This window comes from Aquila chrysaetos, chromosome 12, assembly GCF_900496995.4.
Source record: "Aquila chrysaetos chrysaetos chromosome 12, bAquChr1.4, whole genome shotgun sequence".
Lineage (NCBI taxonomy): Eukaryota > Metazoa > Chordata > Aves > Accipitriformes > Accipitridae > Aquila > Aquila chrysaetos.
The window spans coordinates 16327508-16352561 of NC_044015.1; the positions used below are offsets into that span (position 1 = coordinate 16327508).

Here is a 25054-nt window from a genome sequence, read left to right on the forward strand (position 1 = left end):
TTACTGTGGAACAGACCCCAGGATGCCTGCATGGTGACACGCAAATTTATATCAGTTGCATATTGTTGTGCAGAGTTCATCTCCTCTGTTCAGTGATTTCACAAGGAATCCCTTGCATCTGACTGCTCGAAGAGCAGAAAAACTAGTGAAGTATTCAGCATGGTCTGAATTATTCAGCATGATGGATCAAATGAAAGAGGTGGTAGACTGATTTTTATTGTAAAATGAAGGCAATCTTTGTAAGATTTCGTCTTCCTCTACTGCTCGTGCATATTGTGTAATTTAAAATGTTATGAGGCGTTGATAGTGAGCTCTGTAACACAGGTGAGATGAACATTAGTGTCAGAAATTTTTAAGTATGGCAAACAATTAAAAAAGTTAGTATTTCAATAGATGTTTTTTCTGATATTTGCAATGGCAATATTTTGACACTGTTTCTAAACAGTAAGTAGCAGCACAGGGTTAGTTTTCCCCAGTTGGCCTAATCCCTTTGAAAATAATCAAAAGACCCATTATTCACTATGAATAAGTTTATCTCTATGTAAAACAGGGTTTTGCTGTAATTCCTAATGAGTTGAAGGTTGCTTATCCTGTGTTGAATACAATCTGTCATCCAAATTGTTTTTAATGCATACAATTTTGGTGGGCTACTGCACAGACTTCCTAGCACTGTCTGGGACTGCATTTTTTGCCTTCTTCAGAGTTATAGATTATAAAATTACAAGTGCCCTTAATCCAAGTTTTGTTTTTCATCTCGGTACTCTGTGATCAAATAATCTCTTGGCCGCCTTTCTGGGAAAATAACATACAGTGTAAACTTTTGGAGATTCTCGTGATATTAAAAAACAAAAAAACAAAAAAACAAAAGGGACGTTCCAGCCCTTTAACTACTAGTTCTTCTTCTGAACTCTCCAAATTCCTTCCTAAATTGTCGATACAAAAATAGATAATCGTATTCTAGCAGTGGTTAATCTAGTACTGAATATTAAGACGCTACTTATATTTCCATTGATATTGTCAACGCCTCTGTTCGTAAGTCTAAAAATTTCATTAGCCTTTCTGGGCAGATTTTTGCATATTATTAAATGATTAAACACCACAACCTAGAGAGTGTTGTGTATTATACTCATAGGCTGACTGGTCAGCATATTTAGTAGACCTTTCCAACTATAAACAAAGGTCTCTCTTGATCTTTGTTGTGTATTTAGAAGAAAAAGACACTAAATGCTTGTAAATAATGAGAAATGGGCAGAATGACTTATGCCTGGGATTCATGTACCTGCAGTTTTATTGATATTAGGTTTTATAGACAAGAAAGAAAAAATGAAAATTATATTTTTTAAAGGGTCTTCTGGGGAGGCACGCCTTTCTACTACCCATTTAATATTGTGCAGGCATTTCTCATTTTGATATCTAAAGGTAATTTCAAAATGCACTGATTAATCTTATGCTATGATTTGATATCTTTTGCTTCCTATTTCTTATCTATGGACTCTCTGAGCTTACTGGCAATGGCTCTAAAATAATTCTAAAAAATGCATTAAATACAAGAGGAAAAAAAAAAATCCCAGAAGCATCATGTTGGAGACCAAACTCAGAGACCCGGGGTTTTTTTGTTGTTGTGTCTCTTGGGGTCTTAACCTAGTAAGGCTTCTCTAACAACACCAATTTGAATAACTTTTCTTTTTATCTGTATGACTGGTCCTGCAACCCAGCAAACAGCAGAAACAAAGTAAAAATATGTATATCGGGGGGTTACAGTTTAGCTGGTAGGCTAAAATGTATGTGTGTGGAGTAAAGCTTTGGTTTAGGAACAGATATTTTAAGTATGTGAATATGGGGGGTGGGGGGAGCAGAAAATTTTCCCTATTCACCCACAGACTGCTATGCAATGACATTATTTTCTGTTATTTCAGTAGCGAAAATTACACGTTTCAGGGATTTTTGAGGGGTGGTTTGTTTTTCCTGAAAAGTAGGTACTGCTGCCAGCAACTTCTTTTTATGTCAGAAGTATGAAATGTGAAATATGAAAATGAAAATGTGAAATATGCAGTGAAAATCTAATGCATAGAAATTATAGTTAAGTAAATGGCTAGGAAAAGAAGTTGACTAAAAGTGATCCTCTTCAAATTCATTGAAGTGATTACAAATAGGCTGCTGGAATTAAGAAATGTAAATATTCTAACATCATGATACAATCATTGAAGAGTCCAGTGCCTAGGACCTAGTCAGAATAAATTTGACAGCAGGAAAATCATTAGTATGTCTGGGTACTAGCACAGTGTGTGCTGTCCAAGCCTCTACTCTGTTCTTTATCACTACCAAATATAGAGCTAAGTGATGAAAGTGGTAAGGAAGGTAAACTTACTTGGGGGAAAAAAAACCCCACCCAACTTATGTGTAAGAGCTTTTTTTTTAGGCCACCAAAAATATCTATGATTTTGAGTCAAGCAAAAGATGCTGCTATTTCATTTCCAGTCTGTATATTCTGAATTTTAGATTTGGCCACTGAACTAAAATCCTGATTTTCTGTTGAGAGCTGGAAAGCTGGGACTTGATTTTAGCTACCACAATACTTTTGCTTTTTCAAATCGCTGCTTAATTTAGTCTCTTCTGTTCAATGTTCATGGTGGTGTTCATATTATTATGCCTCTTTTTTTCAAGGTTTTCTGAAAGATGGTTCAAGATTTCTGAAAAATTCTTATTCTAAGTTTTTAACGTGACCTTTTCCTGTTCTAAGCAGGCTTCAGTTCTTCACTTTGCTTTATTTCCCTGTTCCACATTACGTAGTTAAACTTGCATAAATAAGAAAACAGTCTGAAGCCTTGGGTCCTTCGTGCCTTTTCTGGATAGCTTGCTTCATTAATGTGAGTTGAGTGGCACTGTCAAAGAGGAGGAGGCTCAATGTTGTTTTTTTTTCTTTAAATTGGATTTGCTTGAGATGTATTACACTAGAAATACTATTATGTTTCACCCCCAAATAAAAGTTTTTGCCCTTGAAATGAGTAACAGGATTCATACTGGTGGCTAGAATCTTTTCATAGGAAATGATAGAGGAACAAGAAAGTGTATTTAGCAGATCATAGGATGATTGAGAGACAAATTTATTATCTATTCAGCAGGGTATTTCACAAAGAATGAAGTACAATTGTACCAAGAATTGGTGAGAATTTGTCTTGGATACTGTGCCTGTCTGGCTGCTCAAGATCAAGCAATGTGAATTCAAAGAAGATTGAGTGTAAAGTGCTATTCCTTTGAGGTTAAGAGGGAATATATAGCAGGGAGGATGGGGGAATGGGAAATGTCAGAGGGAGGGAGACTTAGGGTGTTGATACATTACCGAAGTGTGAATTTTGTTTTACCTCTTGATGAAAATTAAAAGCGGGAACTGCTTGTAAAAAATACTGTTACCTGAGATCCACACAGTGTGCATATAATTTGAAGATTATAACTATGGAAATGGATTTTCTAGATGTAAAAACTTGAGCCAGATTTCATTATTATTATTCACATGAAATTTTCTGCTGATGAACCTGTGAAGTGACTTCAGCTTTTGCAGATGTTTTTATACTGTTAAATATTTGCATAATGTTTTTAATAAGTAGCCTTTAACCTATTCATTTGATCATGAGCTGTTCTATTTGCTCACTTGCTATTAATTATTTTATAGTGTGTAACTGGTTACTTAAGTAATGTGCTATGGCTTTTCACTTGATTGAAATCTTAAGAGATAGTGGTTTGAATAGCATTGAGCATTAGTCAATAATGAAAATGAATATATTCACTGAATATTTGAGTATAGTCAATAACCAGTATTTATATAGAGAGAGCTATGTGGTTTGGACAATATTGATGTGTTTTACATAAAGAAAAAATTTTTTTGTCATCATTAGTACAAGTAGAATATTCTTTTGAGCTTTTTTAATAGGTAAATGTTGTCCATCTAGCTTGATCAAAACAAATTTTGAAGCTCTTGAACAATTTCAAAGACAGATCAAGGTCTCAGAGTTAAGTTTCTGCAAGTTCTGAAAATCAGTGCCCTGCAAGTGGAAGGATGCCATAAGTAAATACCACTGGATACAACTAAAGGAACTACAGTTGCAACTGAGTTCCTTGGCTTTTCTGAGACACAGCAGCTAGATCTCCTAAAGGTTATTGCAGAAACATGCAACTCTGAACAGACCTTGATCCATGAGGTTGTTCAGCCTTTCAGATGGGTAGGAAATTTTGGAAGGAACAGGAGAAGAGAGATATTACAAGCCAGAGGTAGTATGGCTGCCAAGGGGTCAGGTATAAATAGCCATCAAAAGTTAGGACATGCATTTTGAGTAAGGGCAGGTTTCATGTGTTCTGCTAAGGTATGATCTTGGGAATCCTACATGCCAGGTAGCATAAAAACATGTACTGAGGATTAAATCCCTGCCCAAAGGAGTTTATATTTTTAAGGTAAGAATACAAACACAACATGTAGATACATTGAGTATGTGAGGGAAGTAATTAGAAAGTTACAATTAATGCAGTAACGAGTTAAATGCAAAGCATAAATGGATGTGAACAAAGTAGAATTGTAAACAAAGTCAGGCTACAAAACAATGCAAATTTATTAATTCCCAGAGGAAACAAAGAAAACTTGCTGCTCTCCTGTATCTATTATCTCAAGGAAATTATTTCTGTCTAAAACTGAATCAGATTAATAGAGCTGTGTTTCTTAACAGGAGGTTATGAATCAGAGTATACTGAATGTGCCTGTAGAGAAGAATTACTCCATTATATTTAAATATCATATCACCCGGAAATCTGTGTAGGTATATAAAGATACCAGCCTTCTCTCTTACTGTCCAATGTTAGGACATCTACTTATAGTCTCCTATCATGCTTATTTTGCATTGTATTATTGTCTTTATAGATTCTCTTCCATTCTCAATGACTATTTTTTCTTTTTTTAGCATTTCTAAAAACCAGTGACATCTGCCCAAGAGATGCCTCTGTTAAACTGAGCAGAGCTGATTTCCTGGCGGAATTTGGGAAGGACAAGAATAGTTTGTGTGGATGGGGTGTTTTGTGGGAATCATTGTGCAAAGGTATATAGAGACCAGAAGGAGTAGAAACAATAAAGTAAAATAAATACCCCAGAATCAGACTCTAATACAAGAGTAGAATAGAATTCAGAAATCCCTGTCTCCTGCACAGAACTATGTTAAAGGTATCTGAATGTTATGTCCCATGGATGGTAATAATTGTTTAAAAATAAAAATATTTCCTTTTTTTTTGTGATATTAAAGATTATTAAGTGTATGGGTTTTTTTCCTATAAATACGTTTAAATTTGTTTTTCTCTAGCCATAGTCTTTTCATGGGCTTCCTAGTAAATAGTATGGAAACAAAAATGGCTCTTTTTGATACAGGAAAGAATAGATATTTTCTAAACTCCATGTATTTTAACTGTAATTATACCTGCAAATTGTTTATCTGGTTGACAGAGGAATGAACTGAAACTGTTGTGGTACTGTGACTCTAAGTGCAGTCCAGATCAGTTTTGTTAAGAGCATTTTGCTGGGCTTATTTCTTTCTAACCTTTTTGCTGTTTTCTGACTATGAAATATGGCAGTGTTTGTTTTTCACAGAGTAGTTCAGGCTGATCTAACATGCTGAGGCCTGTGCTGCAGTAGCTCTTAGTTTGTGTTAAACCTTTGTGGTTCAAGATCTGCCTGTCCAAAGATACTGGTAAAAGAGTATATAAATAACTGCCTCTATATACTTAAAAAAAAAAAAAAAAAAAAAAAGGGGGGGGGAGGCGGGGGGGAAGCTTCTCCTTATATTAATGGCATTGAACTCAATGGTGAATACCTCTCATCAGAAGCCAGAAGTATTATGAGGCTGTATGTTAAGCATCCTGAGTTTGGGGTAAATCTCCAGCTGCATGTAAATGAACTGTAGTAGAATTACTGCATATGTATCATCTGTGAAAACAGTACTGAATGCAAGATAAGAATAAAGTAATTCAAATACATTTCCCCTTTTGTGGGAAGCAAAGATTTCTTTGCCCTTTAAAGACAGGGTGGAAGCTTATTACGGTTGGTTACTCAGTCATATACATGGTAGCAGTAGAGGTATCTCATGACAATATTGACCACGACTGTGCATCTTGACTTGTGATGATTTACATGCTTTGCATTTAGAGTGGTCTGTCAAACTGACAACAGCTGAAACTTAAATGGATGACTTGGTATGTGTATGAGAAGTTGATTTGTATCAAAGTTATTGATCTAAGCTTTTTCGATCAGGGAACTGTTTAGTGGTACCTTCTTGACACATCTGCTGAAGTTAATAAATTCAGGAACTTCAGTGTTGCAGCAACAATCAGAAGACAGTCTTAGGCTCTCAACTGCAGGCTGTATCAAGTAAATTCACTAGACACATTCTTCCAAATTAACCTAATAACATCAGACTTGGCATGCGCATTCCCTTCTGTTCAAAAGGAAAAGTATACTGTAAAGAGCTACTTGTTCTGTGGAAAAGTAGTAATGGGAAACTGATGCTAGTGATTACTGTGGTAGTTGCAACTTTTCTGCTCCCATGGTGTTAAAATTGAGCTCCAAGCAAAGTAGGAGCTGGAGAACAAGAGAAGCCAGAAGTGAACAGTAGTATTTTAAAGGAATAGGACTGCCTCTTCTTGTTTGGGTGTTGATGGATTACTAGCGGAAAACTCAGCACAATTTCACAGACTGATCTTGTGGTTCCATGTGTTGTTGTGGTCAATACTGTCAGTTAGGTCTCCTCAGTGTTGTTTCACAGGGGGAATGAAGTATCATAGCAGGTCCTGTTGAAAACCAGCAGAAACACAGCTCTGAATTAGTTTGTTATCAAATCCCTTTTTCAATGCAGTTTGTCAGCAACTGATATTGTGGGTTTTGGAATATTCTTAGGGAACTAAGCAAGAAAACAAGTTTTGCTTCATGAGCCAAGGTCAATGTACTTTAACTCATATTCTCTAAGCAATAATGATCAAATTTTAAATGATTGTTATGAAAAGTATCAATGCTCTGAATTGAAGTTACAGTAACTTTGTTACTGATACAGATGTGCATAAATGTGTCCGCTGACATATTACGATCTGCTGTTGTTCATGGGAGTTAATGGCAGAGCAATCATTTGTGTTTTGTGCCAGAAACCTTAAACTTGGAGAAGTGCTTGTGTGTTATGGTAAATTTCTAATAATTAATTTGACTCATTCTTGGGCTTCTCTGAGCCTGCTTCTTTGATGTGTTAATTTGCAGGGGAAAATGTCTTTACAATGAATGAGATGCAGAAATGTGATTTGTTAAAATAAGGAATCATTTGTTGAATATCATTCTCAGCAGCCCATCATTGATCTGCATACCTTTTAGATAGGTACAAGTGCAACCAGTAAACTTTATTTCGAATCTTAATTTTGTGCTTAACTTATTTAAAGTAACATAAAAGAAACTGAGGGATAGAAGGAAATTTGCCTGGTGATTATAGGAAACAAATAACTCATTCAGAATAGATCCAAAGTGTCTGCTGCAGGATGTTGAGCAACAAACCTTGCTTAGTTTGTATCTGAATCAGAAAAGTATAAATTAGAAGCAAACTGTTTAGCAGATGTCCAGAAGCTTGTAAAGGCTTTCAACACGATCTGATCCAAAAGAAAATTAAATACTTCTATGTTTCTGAGTTACTATATAGCTAAGAAAATATTTTTATTGCATGCGTACACCCAAATTCTGGTGTTATTATTCAAGACCTTGCTGCAATAAACACTGTCGTTATCAGAAGCAGTGTTTGCAGGAAGAGACTATGGGAAGGTTGGATATGCTTGTCCCCAGTGTTGGCCTGTATTTTCTTCCAGGAAGAAAAGCTTTGAGAATACCGACATCAAATTAGCCAGAGCTTCCCTAGCTGAGATGCAGGAAAAGCAGAGAGAACAATTTTGTTGGCCTGCTGTGAATATAACTCTCTTTTCTATTTGGATGTATGTTTCTGTTACAGAAGCTACCCTTGTAGCTATGCTGAAATCTGAGCTATAAGGAATTTGTTAAACCTTTTAAAATGCATGAATCGCTGTGGAAGTATGGGATGGATGTCTGCTACAGAAACGGTTCATAGTGGACTGATAGTTATTGCTGTTATTCACTGTGTGGTGGGAATTTTTGTGCCATTAAAGACTACACTTTCCTGCATTTAAGCTATTAATCAGCTAGTTTTACGCTGGTTTTGTTTGTTTTTTTTATATATTTTGTTGGACTCTAACCATATTAAACACATACAAATATGTTGCAGAACCAAGGCAAGAATTGTTCTGAATTAAACTTGGCCTCTCAGCTCTTGTAATTCATCCTTTCTTATTTGACTTTATAATGAAGATAAAAGTGTTGAAACTACCTTTCCCTACAGTGTACCTAATGTAGAAAACTTCATAAACTCTGTTGAAGTGATCAGGAAAGTAATTGCAACTCAGCAGTGATATGCCTGAATGTCTTACCTCTAGTTTATCAATCTCCTTTTTCCTCTAATTTCTTTTTTCCATCGGCTGAGAAAATATTTGAGAAATGTAAGTGTGTTCTCAAGCTAAGCAGATTTGTTTGTCACCCACAAAACCCACAACTGCTTGAATTTGATCTGTTTTTGTGATATAAGCCCAGCATAATTGTTTTAATACACTATTGTAGAGATCCAGAGAGAAAGTTCCAGTGAAAAAATGAAAAGCTTTCCTGCTTTTAGAAGTGCTAGTGTCTTAGGAAGTTCTGAGGCTTGGCAATTTAAAAAAAAAAAATAAAAAAAAAAATCAAAATAAGCCATAAATAGTAGGTGGGTTTTACACAAATATACTAAATGAGAGTTGAAGTCCACCAGCTGCAAAATAAAATATATGATGAGGAGCTATGGGTATATCTGACTTGAAAATAACTCTGTAAACTTGCTATATTTTTCAGCACTTCAGAGAAAGTAGTGTAATTCCCTATTGGCAATGACAGGGAATATTGCAATTAGTTGATACTTTAATGTTATGAAATATTCACGTGTATCTCTGGTTTAAAAGAAAATAATTTCATTGCTTTATTTTCAAGTATTGGTGGTTTTGGCCATTAACTAAACAGTAGACTCTTCCCATGCTCTGATTTTTCCAGTTATTAGCTGGCATATTCACATAATAGATTAGTCATTGCAGTGCTCTGTTGTATAATTTTTGGTTGATAAGACTTCAAGTAAAGCATGTTTTTGTGTTTTGAGTGCAGCACAATTTCCTTGAGTGTGTCTGTAAATGCCCACTTTGACATTTTAAGTAGACTGTTTTCAAAGGGAGATTCAAGCCCTTTAGGAAAGTTTAAAATTGGACATATAGATCCATGTTGTAGTAGATTTCTAATACATTATGTTTTGGAATGATTGTTTATTGTTGTATTGTGGTGTTTGTGAAGTATTGTGAATTTTAACGCAATATTTTTAATGTGAATGCAGTGTGTTTTGCAAGGATTTTTTTCTTCAGTATATGTAGGGATCTATATTGTTGGTAGTTTGATTAAAAAAGGTGGGGGGAAGAGCAGTTGGACTACTTTGAGGGCTTTTGCATTTCCTAAAATGTTATGTTTACAGTCTTGAATACTTTCTTATATTTATTTAGTGATATGAATGATATGAAAGCAGCTTTTAGTTTCCTTCTGTGTTCAATGTTTGCTCCCTAGCACCAAGTGCCGAAAAAGATAAGAGCATGAGGTGAAAAGCCCAAGATTGTAATGGGATGGCTCAGATGTGGAATGGCAATTTTCTGGAGTGTAGAGTAAACATTAAATAAATGAAAAGGATAATCTTAGAGTCACTGGGAAGGGAGGAGCTCTTCAGAGGAGTATTAAATGACTTGGGAATGTATGAAATAATTTGTGGTGATACCACTGTCACCTAAATACCTCTATCCTCCAGAAGAGTAGGATTTGATATTCATGTTTTTCCTTTTCTATAAGAAGGCAAATTTAAAAATGCCTTTAATAACTAATATTCATTAATTACCAAGTGACAGAAGCAAATTCTAGTATTGTGCAATACTAGCGTTGACTTTGAAAATCCTTGGTTTTATAATAAAGAAGAGAAATTCCCACAGATATTTTTGTCTGTTCTAACCTCACGATTTTTAAAGACATACAATTCTCAAGGTATTTAAATAATAAAATTTGCATATGTTTTGCAATCCTACCTCCTTTTTCCTCTCCTTTTTTCTTTCTCTTTTGTCATTTCTTCAGCTTCAGTTTACTTGCTGTTAATATCTAGTGAAACAGTTCTTTCAGATGTATAATGTGAAACCCGTGTTCTGCACAGTCACTGAAAGTTGATAAGAATAATTGCAATAGGATTGCTCAAATTAGTGAGAGTTGCAGAAGTGACTGCTTTCTAATCCTGAATCAAGATCAAGCACTGTATTTCTTATATTTGTTTACATTTAATTACATACAAATAAGACTTAGACTAGGAAATTCCCAAACAGAGGAAAGTGTTAAACTATTCCTGCTGCCTCTGCATGTGGATTGTAGCATCTTTCAAACATTTACTCTTTCATCAACTTTGGAAAATTCAAGTTTGGATTTGAATACTTGTTGTGGTTTAACCCCAGCTAGCAACTAAGCACCACACAGCCGCTCACTCACTTCCCCCTGCCCAGTGGGATGGGGGAGAAAATTGGGAAAAGAAGTAAAACTCATGGGTTGAAATAAGAAGGGTTTAATAGAACAGAAAAGAAGACACTAATAATGATGATAACACTAATAAAATGACAACAGTAATAATAAAAGGATTGGAATATGCAAATGATGCACAATGCACAATTGGTGCCCCACCAATCGATGCCCAGTTAGTCCCTGAGCTGTGATCCCCCTGCCCCCACTCCCCCCAGTTTATATATATATATATATATACTAGATGTGACGTCACATGGTATGGAATATCCCTTTGGCCAGTTTGGGTCAGCTGCCCTGGCTGTGTCCCCTCCCAACATCTTGTGCCCCTCCAGCTTTCTCGCTGGCTGGGCATGAGAAGCTGAAAAAGCCTTGACTTTAGACTAAACAGTACTTAGCAACAACTGAAAACATCAGTGTTACCAACATTCTTCTCATACTGAACTCAAAACATAGCATTGCACCAGCTACTAGGAAGACAATTAACTCTGTCCCAGCTGAAACCAGGACAATACTGTAGGTGAGGAGAACAAGAGGGACCCACACACATTCATGCATGTACCTTATGAGTACCTGGACACACAACTGTAATGCAGCATTCTTCAATAATTTCTCATGCCCTTGGTCAGCTGATGCTCTTCCAACCTCTAGAAAGCTATACCTATGGCTGTATATTCAAGAGACTTTAAAAAGCCCTTAATTTATGAACTGATGTAAGGAAATTTTTGTTAGCAGGCAATAAGTTCTGAGAAACTAACATATGCTCCAAGGCATGATTCAAATTTTATGTTGCTGCTATGTCTGTGCTTAAGTGTTGTAACTTAATACACAAAATAATTGTATTTATGACAGACACTCTGCAAATCTTTTTCTTCACATTTTTCTGTTTGACTGCTTGAGTGATGGTCCTGATTTTTTGAGGGTAAAAACATAGTGAATGTGTATACACTTTTGACATTTTGTTATTATAAAAAAAAAAGACATCAGAAATAAATTTTATTCCAACAGTACTACACACAAGATAGACATCTAGTCTAAATATACTGGGAATATTCTTGATACTTTTAATGTGCCAAATGCTACAGAATCTTTCTGAAAGATCTAATTGCTAACCCGTATTCAGGCTATAGAAATACTTTAACCTAGTTGTTAAAAATCTGCCAATTTATTATTTAATACTGATCTTACTGCCTGTAACAAGAAACTGAACCAAAACAAGGAGATTGAGAACACTGAAGGGCAAAGTATTTTGAGAACTAGGGTGACTCAAAAGTAGTGCTCTTTTTCTTGTAATTTTTTAGACTGCTTATACATTTTAACTACAACCTGGAAAGAACTATAAAATGCATCACTTAAAAATAAAATTTTAATCTGAGCAAGCCACACATTTAGGTAATATCCTTTTATGTATGCTTAAGGGATATAGACTGTACATGCAGATTTCACCTTGATTAGCAAAAAAACCCAAACCCAAACCAATAAAACAATGAGGAAAAAAATTAACAGATGTTTCTGTATATGGGGGGCATTGTGGTGTGGTGGTTTTGTTTGTTTTGTTTTCTTCTTCTTTAATAGCTGCATTTATTTTTATAGGTATGGAGAAATACAGCTCTGGTGGATGCTCTCCACAGAAAACAGCTATTCACTCAAAGCATGCACTGGGCACAGATTTAAGCAACAAAGATTTTATGAAGAAGCTGGACAAACCCAACAGAACAGGAGTCTCCCAGGGTACTCCAAGACTGAAGCCTACATGTGAGTCATGTTGAATATTTTCAAAACCTCAAATGCATCAGTTATAGTCTACACTTGATAAGGAATGGCAGGGAGAAAAGTAAGATCTCTATAGGGTCACAAATTTTTTGCAAAAGCTGGGGAGTGGGATGGAAATAGCAAAATTCAGTCAGGTTTCCTGAAAGTTGTTTTGTTAGGAATTCCAGGCTTCTGTGATCCACAGCCTCAGTATAACTGTTATCCATGCTGTCTTTGAGGTTTGCACTGTGAAGTTGATGTAATAGATTCTGGGAAAGCTTGTACAGACAACCTCAAGGCAGGAGCTTTGCATCTTCAGGTACTTGCAACCCTTGTTGGTCTGAGGAGGAGTGGATTTTCAAGTTTTATTTGAGCTGAGACCTTCAGTGTGTATATTTCTTTGTTTATAATGTACTTTTTGCTCCAGGTAGGATGTGATTTTTTTTTTTTTTTTTTTTTTTAATTTTCAAAAGCTTTGCTCTCAATCATCCTCTAAATACCCCTGCAAAATGAGGGCAGCACAGTTTCAACAGTGATGACTGTAATAGTGTAATAAGGGGAAACAAATAGGTGAAACTGTGCAAAGTGTTAAAGGAAGTGAAGAAAAATAGTTCTCATGGGGAGGAGTTCTTGGAAGAAAAACATTCTTTTCCAAAGAGTTATATCTGGCTCATTGCAGATAACCTTTCCTTTGACAATCTGGAAAGGATCTTTATGCCCCACAGGAAGCACTGTATTTTGAAAGCTTTTCTGAGCTCAGAGGATACTGAGATGCTGTCAATACACAAGTAACTCTATTGTGTTTATTTACATTGAAATGGAGAGGCAAGGCAGAAAGCCATTATCCAAGGCTTTGAGGAGAAGCATGCAGGACCAAGGAAACTCATTCTCAGTGATGTGAAAAGATTGTGTGCTCCTTAGTGACATCACCTAAGGAAGCAGCGATGACTTGGTTTTAATTTTCTAGCATTCACACAGGAAAACCTCATTAAAAATGCCAGTGCTACAGACAAGGTAAAAAGGTGGATATCTCACTACCTGACAACTAATTTATCTGCTATTGATTTATATGCATGGCACATTTGATCCACAGACTTCTGTTGCTTAAGTTGTCACCATGCAGTCTATGGTGGAAAAATGAGCACTCCTATAAAAAGTCTTTTGAGTTTACAGATCCTAGTAATAAATAATTGTGTTGGACTGATAATAGACAATTATAATCAGCATAGGTTAGCTTACCAGTTCATTCCTTGGCAAAGGCTCTGATTGTATAATTCTTTCTGTCTGTTATATCATTGGAATATTGAACTGCAAATCGACTCATATTCAAAATCCATCTCATTCATTCAGGACCCTACTTCTCTGGGACTGTATCCTCTGCTTAGATCTCTTCCAGTTCTCTGGCAAGCCTAAATGTCATACCTTTTTGGTGCTAACTGGGGTAAGGAACCATTATGGAAGTTGACAACTATCCAGCTCTCCAGGCTGTAAAATGCTTGGCTTCAGTCAGCTTCTTTAGCAGTTGGTTTCCCTCTTTAGTATTTTGTGGAGATCTCTATCTGTTTTGTTGAAACTTGAGAGGAACTAGTTGCTGTGGCTGTTTAGGGAATCAGAGGTGGCTGTGGCAAATATGAAGAACAGGTCAAAATTGTTATATATTCATCGCTTAGACTCAATTCTTGTTTAATCTAGAGGAATTTCTCCTTAAGTTTTAATATCTATTACCCTGAATTCTATTTAATAACAAATGCAGAGGTTGTAAGTCAGAAAAACTTATTATGTTTTTACCGAGAAAGACTAAGTTTAGGGAGTATATAAGAGCTTATAGCTTTTGCCTTAACCATTTGCATTAACCATTGAAACTACACATTCTGAACTATGGCCCAAGTTTTGTTTTGGAAGTGCCATGACCCGTTTGGAGAAGTAAAAAAAAAAAAAAAAAAAGAAAACTATAGTGACTTTTTAGGTGGAAAAAAGGCTAAAGCTATTCTTTGACAAACTGGCAGAACGACTGATCCGAATGCTGCACTTGGCTTTCCGCATATTCATATGACTCTGGTTTATACCTCGTGATAATGTAATCGGTGCTAAGTAATTTAAGAAAGGAGATAGCTGCTGCTATGTGTAGTTGTGATCTGAAATCACAAATTTGTCACCTGACCATCACTTAAATAGTTTCCTTATTCCAAAAGTTTGGCCCACAATTCAGTGGTTCTATTCAAGAAATAAGATAACACTCATTATAATCAAGGTGAAGACAAATTCTCTAGCTGACTTACTAGTAAAAATTTGAAGATTGGACTGAGTTCTGGGCTCACTGATACTCAAACCTAGTCTAGTCTTTGAGCAGCAAGCTGAAAGCTGGCTGCTGTTTAAAACAATTTGCATGCTCTGCTTAGACGTAACCTGGTAGCAGTCCTCTCATTTGCATCTCTATTCCTTTCTTAAATGTGATGACTAGGTTACATCCTATTCTGTGGTGCGAGATCTTTGAGACACTACAGACGTAAATATTTAACTTTTAAAAAAAATTTTCATAAGACTACTGTGTGTTAGTGATCCTGCATTTCAGCTCTTGAGATCTCACTGTACAGTTTCCAAGTTAATTGAACTGTTTATTTTTGGAGATTATTTGGATGGAAAAAAGTGTTCATTTGATGTGTATAGATGAACAGAGCAGTATGAATTATCCTGTGAATCCTAGTCATTTTATCCTTATAAAAATTAAAAACTGGATTTCAGTAAGCACAATTTGCTTTCATAGAAATTTAATTAGCTCATGAAAACTGGTAAATTGGAAATAAACTTTCTCCCCTTCTTATAGCACTTGTGAATATTTCACAAGCATAAAGGCTAACAGAGTGCTGATGCTGGTGCCAAATATGTTTGTCTGAGCCAAGCATAGCTCAAATTCATAATGAGAGCTTTCCAACTGCTCAACATGTTCCTTTTCACATCCATTTGATGTTTTTCTGGCTTAACTTTGTTCTTACGTGCAAGTATTCTCTGCAGTCTTTAAAACTGGCAGTCTCACAATGTTGGACAAGTAAACCTCATGCTTGCAAAGTTACAATTAAAAGAAGTTCATATGTGTTCTGTTCTACAATAAAAACCCACATATACAAGACCATGCAAGTGTTGTCGAAGGAATAGTCTAATATATTTTTTTCCCTCTTATCTCTATACCAGCAAATACATTTATGCATCTGCTCACACTCTAGTTAAATATCTTCTGGTTCTGTTTAACTCTACTCTTGCCCCATCTTTTTTTTAAAGGAGCAACCTAACAAAGTTGTTTATAAATTCTTTTCTCAAAAGACTAATTTAATCTTTTAGTATTATATTCTCCTATTCACACAGGATCAGTACAAGGCATAGGTACAATCTGAGCTGTAAAATCTTGGCCTCTCTGAAGTTGATGGGAATTTTGCCAGTGAACAGTGGCATCAGGTTTTCAACCAAAGCATTTGGACAAATTTAAATCCCGCCTAGACCTTGTGCAGTTTCTCTGCACAAAGCAAAATTTCTCCCAGATGACAGAGTACTAAACTAACATGAATCCTGACATGTACTGGTTTCCAGCAGATGAGACTGGAACTCAGCAGAACAGAATTCTAAATGAGTATTTAAATTATTTTCTTGAATTGTTTTATGCATGGAGATGCCATAGGGGTGGGGGGGATTACAAATTTATGTACATGTAAATTGGAAGAAATGTTTTCTTATCTTTTAACAAGAATCCTCTTAACGTTTTATAAATACATCAACCTTGCTGTAGCTATCATACTTACTGCATAAGAGCTAACACTGAGTTTATAGCAGTGTTGCTAGTATGTGCCATACTTTCTCTCAGCTGAACTTTAAAATGACTTTAATGTGGTTTCCACTTAAAGTAAATTCCCTTTATTTTTCTGTTTTAACCTGGGGCTTTTTTTTTTTTTCTTTCAATGGGAATTAGAGAAGAAAACTTTAATTGAACTTTGTTTTTTTACATTATCCCTAAATAAGTCTAAATGGTGCCATGAACAATATTAAAGATTTTCATCTCTGATCTTTTTTACAGACAGATACTGACAAAAAAGCATTTTCAGGTACACTTAGGAAGTGCAATACATGCATGTAAACCACTATTATTAAGGTATAACAAATGCACCCCACCGGGTCAGGGGGGAGTGAGTGAGCGGCTGCATGGTGCTTAATTGCTGGCTGGGGTTAAACCATGACACTATTTAACATAAATGCACAAGTGTTTTTAATAGTGTTGCTACAGTCAGTATGTATCTTAGAATACAAACTTGGGCTTGAGCTACTGAGTATGAAGCTCAAGTTAAAAGATATTATGTATGTATATAACTCCTCACATATTCAAGAACTGCTTAGTATGACCCTACTGTATTTTCCCTATACCTGTTCTTACTTCCAAACAGGCAGTAATGGTTCTTCAATACTGGAGTTGTACCACCAGTTTAGCCTTCCTGACTGCCATAATTCTCTGAGTATATAAAAACTAGTTCTAGATCATTATTTTTAAAGTGAGATTAGATGTCAGTATAGGACATTATTTGAAAGAGAAATTTTCTTATTGGGGATGCTCATATGAATCTTGGACTTCCCAAAACATGCTTCTGTAGTCAAGTAAAGTCATGCCATTTCACTTTTGCTAACCTGAGTAAGCTCTGGCTAAATAACAAAATGTACTGTTTAACAAGCTCTGTATTTTTTCTGATTTTGGGCTTTGTTCACCAGATGAATGAACTAGAGCTCATTTAATTGCTTTTTACTCCAAGGTTTATGGTGGAAGCTTGCTGTTTTCTGACTGTTTTTTTTCTGCTTAGGCTATGAAAGTATTTAATTTGATTTACTGCCTGGCTGTAAATGAGGGGTTCTTGCTGTAAATCATCTGTATAGACCCAATGCCTCTGAAATTTTTTTCCACTAAATTGAATCCCCCAGGCTTCCTGTCACGTGTCTCCATAACCTCTTTGGTCTGACGCGGTTTGCAATATTAGTCACCAAAGCTGAAAGTATCACTTTTACGCTTGGAAAAAGTACTACATTCTGTGTTAGAGACAGCCCTAAATAAATCCATGGCATCCTTCTAAGAAAATATGTGAGCTGGGCTTCTTCAATGAAGTGCTCAGGTTCAATGCAACCAATTAGGATGCTTTTGTAGCTGGACATATTTGGTCTGTAAATGTTGCCTAAAACAGTTTTCATAGAAGTCTTAAAAGGCTGTTTCAGTGACTCTTCCAAGACTCTATCATTTGTGCTGGAAGAAGCAGTTACATGCAAAATTCCTAGGACCTTCTTTTCTAAAGCAATGCTGTATAACCTGTTTTCTCTGCACAGATTTATTGTTGAAGCTTACTTGAAGGTAGCTGTAAATTCCAGTGATCCTTAGCCTGTCTGGATAAATGACTCGGAAATAAAAATAAGAGCTTTTGGTCTGCATCCCCTCCATACATGCAGCACTCTACTGCTTGTCACACTTTATTGTGCCATGCACCATTGTCCCTGTTACCTGTTAAGAATTGTCATCAGTGTTGTCTGATTTCTTGTTTCAATTTTGGTATAGTAGCACAAGCAGGCAGTCGATCTGGGAAGATGAAGCATACACAACCTCAGTAGATACTTGGCTGGTTTCTTCTCACTGATGTGAACTTCTTCCCACTACAAGTCCCATTCACTCAACTACCTCTCGCACAACTTCTTGACAGTAGAGTCTTGTTAATGTGGGGTCCTGTCCATCTTTTTAGAGCCATACCCTTATCTTTTTAGGATTCATCTGTTAGAAGCTTTTTTTGATCAGTACAGGAAATCAGTAACTGTAGGCTCCTAAGACTATAGGGTTCTAGCAGTTCTTTACAGCACATCAGATATAGGAACAGATGAAAGCAGTAAGAAGCAAAACTAACAGCTTATTATATGTTGCACTTTTAATTCATGGTTTAAAAACAAAGCTACTGAGGGGAATAATTTACATTTAGATATCAGATTAGGCTTCAAAAATCAATAGAAAGTTTTTCTCTTCCTGTATTAAAGACTGATTGTTTTCCTCTGGCATTTGCAAAGAGGCAAAGTTTTAGTAAAAATCTTAACTGAGAAGAATGAGAAGTAATGCAGATCTGAACCTTAATACTGCAGTTCAAAACTGCATCCTCTTTCATGTAATATTGGAACAGTTTTATAACTTCTGATGAATTTGTGGAGTTTCTATGTTCCATTCAATCCAAACTCAGCACAACTGAAAAACGAATGAAGAATGCCAGAAAAAATTAAGGAAGAGGTTTTGGTATGCAGCATAATATAAAACCCCCTACATTTTATAAAGCTTTAGGACACCTATTCACTTTAAACCTTGATGATTATTTAGAAGGACTTTTGTTGATGTTTGGGGAAAAGGTTCAGTTGATTGATAATGAACCTCAGTATAGATGTTTAATCTGGCAAACTGCTCTTGATTCTTTATTTTCTGAAGGTGTCAGAACTTTTTGTAATTATCATCTTGATTTCTAAGCTAGTTTAATGTAAGTATTTCCTGTTATTGATTTCTATTCTTGATTTGAAGGATGAGTGAAAGTAATTTAGAAGAGCTTTTGATTAATTGCTGTCTAGTTGTGCTATGCACTTTGTATAAATAGACTGTCTTGTTCCTCTAGCTCTTCAGATTTGAAAAAATGCCAGTGAAATAGTATTGAATTAAATGTAATTATTAAATAATGTAATGTAGACATCAAAAATCCATGCAGAATGGTTGATCTGTGGTAGTTAATTTGTTTGACTGTAACTTATTTCCTATAACTATTTTGAAACAGTCTATCATGAAGATTCAGGAATCAGTAATGATAGGAACATATTATTTTGAAAGGCTTGATATTGAATCCTAAAACTAGGATTTTCAGGTGTAGTAATTCAGCTTAGCTCTCATGATAGTAACAAATTTTCTGCTCTTTCTAAAGATTTAACCCATGTGCTTGAGGGTATGATATCTTTTGTATGCAAGTGTGCTTCTCCTACTGGAATCAACGTATTACAGCATGCTAAAAAGCAGAATTAGTCACGGAAGTATTCAGTTTAGGGCTAGATTTTTTGTGTGTTCTTTAACCTGCTTTAGTACAAATGAAAAAATACCCTACGCCTTGCACAGTATGGGGTGGGCTGGTAGGATTTGCTGCAACAAGAGGTGAGTGTGTCATGGACTCAACAAAGTCCAGAGTGCTTCTAAACTAGTCTCAGAGTAATTGCTGTGACACATACCCTTGTGTGAATGTTATCATATGAGCTTCAGAATGAGCACTGCATGAATTACAGAAGGAATTTTTCCTCGCGTTTACAGAGAAGATTGTGTGGGTCACTTATGCAAACTGTTCATTTATCATCATAAGATCTGAGGCAGTGCTGGCGGCACTTGAAGACACAATATAAAACTTAGTGGCCCAATAAGGTGATACATGTGGTTATAAAATGGTCCTTTATTTTCTTAATCTGTTGTCCTTGTTCTGCAAACCAGTCTATTTAGCCAGGCCTCTGTATGGAACGTGGTGGCTGAAGTACATTTTGGGGATCATGTATACCATGTATTGATAGATTATTGGATATGTAAATAGAGTTAAGGATGTTTAATGTATGAATTTCTTTCTTAACTCTTCCACAGCTAAGGCTATGGCAGATTCCATTTATCTTGTTTCTACTGTGTGGGGATTGAAATTATGAGAAAACCTGTGCGTTACTAGAACTGATTGTTATAAGCAATATGGATGGCTGTCTTATTTTGTTTCCTTTGCATAACAGAACTTCTGACAGCAATTTCTGTGTGTGATTTTTTTTTTTTTTTTTTGAGGGCTGAATCTAGTAATAGCAAACTAACAAATGCTTTCAAAAAGTAAGCCATTAGAATAGCAATACAGTGGCTCAAATTCTTCCCCATCAAATTTATACAAAGTAGTGAGGCACTTATGTTGTTATCCACTGGCTACTGTTTTGAGTATATCAAATTGTTGATTCTTGGGAACTGTGGATTCTTTAACCAAAGTAGAAAAATATAAAATTTGAGAGAGATGACGTTCTGAGATTAGTACTTCATATGTTGTTTTATAAAATTTTGTAAGTCTAGTGGTATACTCTTTCTGTATAATATGATGTAAAACTACAGAAAGCTTGCAACACGGAGTCCAGTATGGAATTCAGCACAGCAAAATGAAAGCAGTGTGGATTTCAGCACAGGTTATGTCAGTGTTCCAAACACACTAAATCTTTGCAGCATCCTAGGGCTAGGATACAAATTGTAAGGCGATCCACTTGAGTGGAACTGCTAAGACGAAAACCAAAGCCTGTGAGATTGTAATTATGGAAGCTGGCAAACTGTGAGATCAGAAATAAGCAACTGTGACTCCCCAGTATGTGTGGAATGGTTTAGAAAAACATACTCTGGAAATACTTCAATATTCTGTGTGTTATTTAAAAACAGCTGCTTTGAATCTGAAGGATTTATTTTGCATATGGAAGCACTGGACCAAAGCACATGGAGGCACTGCACCTGAAGTGTTCTGTTACTTTATGTGAAGCTAGAATGTTCTCTTGGGATTCTAAACAGTCCCAAAGAAATGTGGTGTCCTGGTTTCGGCTGGGATAGAGTTAACTTTCTTTCTAGTAGCTGGTAAGGTGTTATGTTTTGGGTTCAGTATGAGAAGAATGTTGATAACACACTGATATTTTCAGTTGTTAAGTTGTGTTTAGACTAAGTCCAGGCTTTTTCAGCTTCTCATGCCCAGCCAGCAAGAAGGCTGGAGGGGCACAAGTTGGGAGGGGATACAGCCAGGGCAGCTGACCCAAACTGGCCGAAGGAGTATTCCATACCATGTGATGTCATGCCCAGTATATAAACTGGGGGGAGTTGACCTGGGAGGGATCACTGCTCGGGAGCTGACTGGGCAGTAAGCAATTGCATTGTGCATCACTTGTTTTGTATATTCCAATTCTTTTATTATTATTGTCATTTTATTAGTATTATTATCATTATTATCTTCTTTCTTTCTGTTCTATTAAACCTTTCTTATCTCAACCCACAAGTGTTACCTTTTTCCTTCTGATTCTTTACCCCATCCCACTGGGTGTGGGGGAAGTGAGTGGCTGCGTGGTGCTTAGTTGCTGGCTGGGGTTAAACCATGATATATGGTACCACGAGTCTGATGCTGTATGATGACTCTGATGGCACCAGTCTCTGATAGTGCTTAACTTCTGAGGCAGAGAGGCCAGGTAGAGAGCTACTTGACGTACTTGTGGTTGTCTTCAATGGGTACACAATTGTGTACATCTATGGCAGGCAGTCACCACAAAATACTTTGTTGTTGCCCCTAAATCAAGCCACCTGAAGATATGTTTGGGTACATGGCAAACAGAACAAAACCACAGGTACACCTTCATTTTACAAAACTTTATTTCCAAAATGCAGAAAGAGGCGGACTGTCTTTTTGAATGCTGTCACAGGGTGACGCCTACCTGCAAGCACTGCTGAGAGTAATAAGACCTTTTCCACATCTGTCCAGCTCTTAATGGAGCTGGGAAAACAAGTAAAGCACAGATAATTGTTACAGTGGAGGCTTACCTGAGAGCTCTGGCCTACATCTATCCTGCTGTAATGTTTTAGATAAATGCGGCTGTAGGGAACACCGTTCGGAAGATCTCGCGATGTCACGGAAAGGTAGAAGGCTAGTCGTCGCCTCCCTATGACATATCAGTAATCCCACCTACTGTTGTTAGTATAAAAGGAATTAACTGCGCAATAAAGGACGGAGTTGGCACTCACACCATGTGTGTTATCTGTCTCTTCCCTGGTCCAGGCCGACCAGTGATCTAATCGCGGCACCTTGATATGTAGCAGTGCTACATAGTGGTGACCCCGACGTGATCGGCCGCACAGGCGACGATGAGGCTTGCGCAAGCGATTAAGGTATTAAAGGTGTTAGCTTATGAGGTGGGTGCCCGCGGTTCGATTAGGAGGGGCCCCACGGGCGAATGCATCCAATGGATGCTGCGCCGGGGGGACATTGAGTTTCCTAGATAAGTTTTGAGCCCCCCAAATTGGGGAGAGATTCGGGAGTCCTTGCTCCGATCCGAGCGCGGAGCTGCTGAACGATTGCAGAGTTGGGGGAAGGTGGAGCAGGTGGTCGCGGCGGGACGGGAGGCTGAGGCGTGCTGGTTGGCGGCGCGAGCTGCTGCGTCTGCGGGTGCAGCGCCGCCTCGGGAACAGCGGGGACAGTGCCCTCGGGGACAGCGGGGACAGTGCCCTCGGGGACAGCGGGGACAGTGCCCTCGGGAACAGCGGGTCGGACTCAGACGGAGCGGGCGGCCGTGGAGCGGGGCTCGCAAAGTGGTCCGTCCTTAATTGCGGACATGGGCACGGAGGGTGCGGCAGAGACGGAGGTTTTTCCTGCAGAGGCGGCACCAGCGGGACCTGATGCGCCCCCCCCCCAGTATCCGTGAGAGGAGTTGCGGCGGGTGGTTCGGCAGCTCATGGGGGAGGGACGGTTTGCAACGCCTCAGGCACAGGCACAGGGCATACGCGGGCGTGACTTTACGGCACTTGCAACAACTGCCTTGGCCGCACTTGGGCGTGTCGCGGCCATGGATAGAGCGGACCCCCCTTGCCTGAAAGTTCCGCAGGGGATTGCCGAGAGGTCTACTGCCTTTTTAGATCGGCTTCAGCTTGCTGTGTAGGCGGCAAACCTCCCGGAGGCGGCTAAAGAGGCGATTGTGCTTGAATGTGCTAGGGCTCAAGCTAACCCACAGAGCGCAGCGCTTGTCTCTCATTTGCCAGCGGGTTCGTCCCTAGGCAACATGATACGCCATGTACTGGACAGAGAGCAACACCGGGAAGCGCGTCCGATAGTGGCGGCCTTGCAACAAGTTTTGCAGGCGGGTACAGCCTGATACTGCTTTTGAGGAGGCAGTCTGTAAGCAGGCCGCTAACGAGCAGCATTCTGATTCCGATAATAATTCTTTTGTATCAGGCAGGGTGGACTCTGAAAAAGAGCCGGATTTATATCCCTCATTATCTCCACCGCTGCCTCCCACGGCCTCTGCGCGGCCGGGACCGCTGCGGTGCCGCCGCCGTCCCCCACCCCCCCACCCCAATCGCCTGGTACTCCCTCTCCAGGGTCTGCAGAATTTACAATGGAACCTGGCTTTGCTGCACTGCCTGTATCTCATTCTCCTACTAATCCATGACGATTCACTTAATAATTTGGGAAAAAATACACATAGTTTGATGCAACGCTGTCGAGGAAGAGCTCTACAGCAAGGAGATACCATGTTTACTTTTCCTGTTGTATGCACACCTGCCTCAAGAAATGCAAGAACCTCAAGAGTTAGAGTTCTTAGGATCAGTCATCATGAATCCCTGTGTGATGTTTAATTACATCTATAACACCACTCGAAAGGGTCAGAATGTAAATGCTATTTTGCCTGTATATAGAAATGCTACAGCTTGGTGTAACTATATCTATTCCAGAATATCACGCTCTTTTTTCTATTCCAGCTGCTTTACCTACGCGGATGTTTTTAATTTGTGGGAATAGAGCGTGGGAGAGGAATTCCATCGAAACTTAACAGGAGGCCATGTAGCCTCGGACAACTTACGTTACTAACACCCGATATCAATATGATTCACAGTAAAAGGCTCACGATAACTGACATAGGTTTAACTGGATGGCTAACAGGTTTGGGAATTACGGGATGGTTGAAAGATTTGCTTATGCATGGCTTAGTTATTTTAATTGTAATATTAGCAGTTGTAATGATTGTACCACGTATCATAAAATAGTTGAACGTATGATTGCAAAAGCATTTCATGTAACTTGGCTTGCATAAAAATAATTGGAAAAAAAAAAAGAGAGAGAGAGAGGAAGAGACAGGGAAAAAAAATTAAATTAATGAAAACAAATGGCTGGAGAGGGGGAAGAGAGATGCGGTTGCGGAACACACAGACATGGCAGCTGAAGAGTGAGAACATGTAAGACAAATAACCCTGCAGACACCAAGGTCAGTGAAGAAGGAGGGGGAGGAGATGCTCCAGGCACCGGAGCAGAGATTCCCCTGCAGCCCGTGGTGAAGACCATGGTGAGACGGGTCGTTCCCCTGCGGTCTATGGAGGTCCACACTGGAGCAGTGTGCTCCTGAAGGACTGCATGCTGTGGAGGGGACCCATGCTGAAGATCTTTGTGGAGGACTGTCTCCCGTGGGAGAGATCCCACGCTGGAACAGGGGAAGAGTGTGATGAGTGCTGCCACTGAGGAGGATGAAGTGACAGAGACAATGTGTGATGAACTAATCGCAAAACCTCATTTCCCGTTCCCCTGTCCAGCTGTGGAGGAGAGAGTGATAGGATAGCTATGGTAGGTAACTGGTGTCCAGCCAGGGTCAACCCATCACATAGACAAAATGCATTGTAAAATAGAATGAAATTACATTGCAATTGGGAATTTCAAAAACAAGGGCTCTGTGTAACACTTTTACAAGGGAATGAAAGTGTATGTGATTGGAATTAGGTGAAGGCACATTTGCAAGGTGCATTTGCTACTAGTATTGCAGGAGAGACCTAAGACCTTGCACAGATATTAC

The 25054-nt window shown here is 38.0% G+C and overlaps 1 long non-coding RNA gene across 1 annotated transcript in view; it reads left to right on the forward strand.

The window, feature by feature from the left end:
• LOC121233715 overlaps positions 1–25054 on the forward strand; it is a 298298-nt gene that overhangs the window by 134297 nt on the left and 138947 nt on the right. The window contains exon 4 of the long non-coding RNA XR_005933720.1: positions 12278–12439. This is a non-coding gene — a long non-coding RNA (uncharacterized LOC121233715). The remainder of the gene's footprint in view (positions 1–12277; positions 12440–25054) is intronic.